This window comes from Balaenoptera ricei, chromosome 1, assembly GCF_028023285.1.
Source record: "Balaenoptera ricei isolate mBalRic1 chromosome 1, mBalRic1.hap2, whole genome shotgun sequence".
NCBI lineage: Eukaryota > Metazoa > Chordata > Mammalia > Artiodactyla > Balaenopteridae > Balaenoptera > Balaenoptera ricei.
This window is the reverse complement of record NC_082639.1, coordinates 112,328,522-112,334,521: the sequence shown is the minus strand read 5'-3', so window position 1 is coordinate 112,334,521 and position 6,000 is coordinate 112,328,522.

Sequence of the window (6,000 nt, the reverse complement as noted above, 5' to 3'; positions counted from 1 at the left end):
TATTGAAAAAAGGAGAATACTCAGACATTTTGAGGATTTTTGGAAAAAGCATCTGAGCTAACATTGACAGCTGACAACTCAAAGCTGTACCACGACCCCTTGTTAGAATAGGAGCATATGGGGTCCAGATAATAAGTGGAGTCCTGGGCTCAGGTCTGGTTCACAGGATATTCACTGAGACCAAGGATCCACCAGGTGGTCACTTCCCTGATACCCCAATATATAACTGAAATGGACATTCTTTGAAGTTGCAGAACACTCATATTGGTTTCTTGACCTGTGGAGCAAGTGATGAAGGCCAATTAGAGGGCTGAGACTACCCCACGCCAAGATAATAAATAAAAACAATACCATATCCTTGGGTAAATGGAAGAGATTAGTGCCACCCTCAAAGACGTAAAGAATATAAGAGAGGTGGCCCCTTTCATACCACCAGTTTGGCTCCTACAAAAACCGGATAGATCATGGCAGATGGCAGTGGTCTATGGTAAAATTATTCAAATAGTAACTCCAATTGCAATTGTTGTGTCCCAAATGGTAACTTCATAGAGCAGTTTAATACAGCCTCTGGTTGGTAGTATGTAGCCATTAATCTGGTGAATATGTTATTTTGCATCCCAACCAGATCAGAAAGAAGGATCACAAGGAATTTCATCCACGTGGGAAGTCTAGCGATATACACTTACGGTCTTACCCCAGGACTATGTTAACTCTCTGGTCCTCTGTCGTAATATAATCTGAAGGGAGCTTGACTATCTGGACATTTTGAAGAACATCATATTGGTCCACTATACAATGGACCCTTGAACAACACAAGTTTGTACTCCTTGGGTCCGCTTACATGTGGATTTTTTTCATTAAATATGTATTACAGTACTACATGATCTACAGTTGGTTGAATGCGAAGATGCAGAACCACATATACAGAGGGCTAACTGTAAAGTTATACTTGGATTTTTTTTTTTGTCTGCGAGGCATGTGGGATCCCTGACCAGGGATCGAACCCGCACCCTCTCCAGTGGTTAAGGCAAAGTCTTAACCACTGGACCTCCAGGGAAGTCCCTATACTTGGAATTTTGACTGGGCAGATGGTCAGAGGCCCTAACCTCTGCGTTGTTCAAGGGTCAGCTCTATATATAACATCATGCTAACCAGATCAGAAGAGGAAGAAATGGAAGTATATTGGAGGGCCTGGAAAGATAACATGTATTCAGAAGGTGGGAAACAATCTTATAAAGATTCAGGAAACTGCCACATTGGTAAAGTTTTGAGAGGTCCAGTGGTCTGGGACATGCTGGATATCCAATCTGAAGTAAAGGACTGATTATTGAATCTCCCACCTTCCATCACTGAGAAAAAAACACATCACCAATCTACTTAGGATTTAGGAGCGATGTATTTCACACTTGAGAATACAACTCTGACCATTGAAGGCTGTCAACTTCGAGTGGGACCAAAGCAGAAAAGGCCTCTGCAGACATGTGACCCAGCAGACCCAGTGAGACTAGAGTATCTGTAGTAGGAAAAGATACCATGTGTGGTTTGGCAAGCTCTAATAGGAGAATCATAATGTAGACCCACAGGGCTCTGGAGCAAAGCCATGCCATCTGCAGCAGAGATATACATACCTTTTGAAAAGCAGCTCTTACAGTGCTACTGGGTTCCAGTAGAGACAGAGCATCTGATTACAATTCACCAAGTGACCAAGTAGCCAGAACTGCCCATCACAAGCTGGGCTCTGCCTGATTCTCCATGTCATTAGGAAGGGTGGGCCCAGCAAGAACACATTGTAAAATGGAAGTGACATCTTTGGGTTCAGGCATAAGCAGGGTCAGAGGGCACAAGCCAGCTGAAAAGTAAGTGGCCCAGACTCATGTCATTTACCAGGCATCTCTCCCTCAGCTCACATGAGCGTATTGGGGATTGTCTTAGTCCATTCAGGCTGCTATAACAAAATACCATAGACTGGTTGGCTTATAAACAACAGAAATTGATCTCTCACAGCTCTATAAGCTGCTAATTCCAAGATCAAGGTGCCAGCAGATTCGGGGTCTGGTGAGGGCCCACTTCCTGGTTCATAGACAGCTGTCTTCTCACCGTGTCCTCACATGGCAGAAGGAGCAGGGAAGCTCTCTGGGGTCTCTTCTATAAGGGCACTAAGCTGATTCATGAGGGCTCTGCCTTCATGACCTAATCACTTCCCAAAGGCCCCACCTCCAAATACCATCACATTGGGGGTTAGATTTCAACATATGAATTGGGTAGGGGGGGCACAGACATTCAGTCTATGACAGGGATCCCTTGTGAAGAGGGATCAGAGAAGGAATAAGCTTGTTTCAGACATGAGTTGGCACGGTTTGTGGGTAAAAGCCAAAAATTGACTGCTGCTGCATTGCAACAAATCAGGAGTGTCCTTGAAAGACAGTGGTGAGGGGAAATCCCCCCAGGGGACAGAGATTTGGACAGTACATCTGGTCATCCACTTTGCGTGGAAAGAGAAGGTAAGAACATACACAGTCACAACTGGCCTGGTTGTTTGGTCAGGGGCTTGAAAAGACAAAGAGTGGAAGATCAGGGACAAGAAAGTCTGAGGATGGACCTATGGGAGTAGTCTTGAAGTGGAAAGGTCTTTGTATTACACGTTAACGCCCACCAGAAAGCATCCATCACAGATGCACTGAACAACCAAGTAGGAAGAATCACTTAGCCACTGCCTGTCATCAGCCACCCACTTCTGAACAATGAATACACTGAGTAGAGTAACTGGTGGTAGGATAGAGGCTATGCACAGGCCCAACAGTGTGAGCTCCTACTCACCACGGCTCAGTTAACCACTGCTGTGGCCAACGTGCAATCTGCCATTAACAAATACCAACACTAAGTCCCTAATACAGTGCTATCTCTCGAGGAGAGGAAGCAGACACTTAGGGACTAGATTCCCCATCACTTTTGACTGGGATTGACACATACTCTGAGTATAGGTTTGCCTTTCCTGACCATAGGGTCTCAGCTAATATCACTCTATAAGGACTTATGGAGTACTTGATCCGTTAATATGGGACCCACATTATATAATTTTTAAAAAATTATTTATTTATTTTTTGGCTGCGTTGGGTCTTTGCTGTGCGCGGGCTTTCTCTAGTTGCGGTGAGCGTGGGCTACTCTTCATTGAGGTGTGCGGCTTCTCATTGCGGTGGCTTCTCTTGTTGCAGAGCATGGGCACTAGGGCATGCGGGCTTCATTGGTTGGGGCACGCGGGCTTCGGTAGCTGTGGCTCAGGGGCTTAGTTGCTCCACGGCATGTGGGATCTTCCCGGACCAGTGATCAAACCCGTGTGCCCTCCATTGGCAGGCGGATTCTTAACCACTGCACCACCCTGGAAGTCCCTGAAAACTTTTTTTTTTTTTTTTTAATTTATTTTGGCTGTGTTGGGTCTTCGTTGCTGCGCGCAGCCTTTCTCTAGTTGCAGCAAGCAGGGGCTACTCTTCATTGCAGTGCGCGGGCTTCTCATTGCGGTGGCTTCTCTTGCTGCAGAGCACGGGCTCTAGGCACGTGGGTTTCAGTAGTTGCAGCATGTGGGCTCAGTAGTTGTGGCTCACAGGCTCTAGAGCACAGGCTCAGTAGTTGTGACGCACGGGCTTAGTTGCTCCGCGGCATGTGGGATCTTCCCGGACCAGGGATCGAACCCGTGTTCCCTGCACTGGCAGGCGGATTCTCAACCACTGCACCACCAGGGAAGCCCCCCTGAAAACTTTTTTAATGAGAAAAAGATCCAATAATTTTTTTTAACATCTTTATTGGAGTATAATTGCTTTACAATGTTGTGTTAGTTTCTGCTGTATAACAAAGTGAATCAGCTATATGCATACGTATATCCCCATATCCCCTCCCTCTTGTGTCTCCCTCCCACCCTCCTTATCCCACCCCTCTAGGTGGTCGCAAAGCACCGAGCTGATCTCCCTGTGCCATGCAGCTGCTTCCCACTAGCTATCTTACATTTGGTTGTGTATATATGTCAGTGTTACTCTCTCACTTCGTCCCAGCTTACCCTTCCCCCTCCCTGTGTCCTCAGGTCCATTCTCTACGTCTGCATCTTTATTCTTGTCCTGGCTTTAGGTTCATCAGAACCTTTTTTTTTTTAGATTTCATATATATGCGTTAGCATATGGTATTTGTTTTTCTCTTTCTGACTTACTTCACTCTGTATGACAGACTCTAGCTCCATCCACCTCACTACAAATAACTCAATTTTGTCTCTTTTTATGGCTGAGTAATATTCCATTGTATATATATGCCCCATCTTCTTTATCCATTCATCTGTCGATGGACATTTAGGTTGGTTCCATGTCCTGGCTATTGTAAATAGTGCTGTGATAAACATTGTGGTACATGACTCTTTTTGAATTATGGTTTTCTCAGGGTATATGCCCAGTAGTGGGATTTCTGGGTCGTATGGTAGTTGTATTTTTAGTTTTTTAAGGAACCTCCATACTGTTATCCATAGTGGCTGTATCAATTTACATTCCCACCAACAGTGCAAGAGGGTTTGCTTTTCTTCACACCCTCTCCAGCATTTATTGTTTGTAGATTTTTTGATGATGGCCATTCTGACCGGTGTAAGGTGATACCTCATTGTAGTTTTGATTTGCATTTCTCTAATGATTAGTGATGTTGAGCATCTTTTCATGTGTTTATTGGCAATCTGTATATCTTCTTTGGAGAAATGTCTATTTAGGTCTTCTGCCCATTTTTGGACTGAGTTGTTTGTTTTTTTGATATTGAGCTGCATGAGCTGCTTGTGTATTTTGGAGATTAATCCTTTGTCAGTTGCTTTGTTTGCAAATATTTTCTCCCATTCTGAGGGTTGTCTTTTCGTCGTTTTGATGGTTTTCTTTACTATGCAAAAGCTTTTAAGTTTCATTAGGTCCTATTTGTTTATTTTTGTTTTTATTTCCATTTCTCTAGGAGGTGGGTCAAAAAGGATCTTGCTGTGATTTATGTCATAGAGTGTTCTGCCTATGTTTTCCTCTTTGAGTTTTATAGTGTCTGGCCTTACATTTAGGTCTTTAATCCATTTTGAGTTTATTTTTGTGTATGGTGTTAGGTAGGGTGTGTTCTAATTTCATTCTTTTACATGTAGCTATCCAGCTTTCCCAGCACCACTTATTGAGAGGCTGTCTTTTCTCCATTGTATACTCTTGCTTCTTTTATCAAAGATAAGGTGACCATATGTACGTGGATTTATCCCTGGGCTTTCTATCTTATTCCGTTGACCTATAGTTCTGTTTTTGTGCCAGTACCATACTGTCTTGATTACTGTAGCTTTGTAGTATAGTCTGAAGTCAGGAGCCTGATTCCCCCAGCTCCATTTTTCTTTCTCAAGATTGCTTTGGCTATTCGGGGTCTTCTGTGTTTCCATACAAATTGTGAAAATTTTTTTCTAGTTCTGTGAAAAATGCCATTGGTAATTTGATAGGGATTGCATTGAATCTGTAGATTGCTTTGGGTAGTATAGTCATTTTCACAATGTTGATTCTTCCAATCCAAGAACATGGTATATCTCTCCATCCGTTTGTATCATCTTTAATTTTTTTCATCAGTGTCTTATAGTTTTCTGCATACAGGTCTTTTGTCTCCTTAGGTAGGTTTATTCCTAGGTATTTTATTCTTTTTGTTGCAGTGGTAAATGGGAGTGTTTTCTTAATTTCACTTTCAGATTTTTCATCATTAGTGTATAGGAATGCAAGAGATTTCCGTGCATTAATTTTGTATCCTGCTACTTTACCAAATTCATTGATTAGCTCTAGTAGTTTTCTGGTAGCATCTTTAGGATTTTCTATGTATAGTATCATGTCCTCTACAAACAGTGACAGTTTTAGTTCTTCTTTTCCAATCTGGATTACTTTTATTTCTTTTTCTTCTCTGATTGCTGTGGCTAAAACTTCCAAAACTATGTTGAATAATAGTGGTGAGAGTAGGCAACCTTGTCTTGTTCCTGAT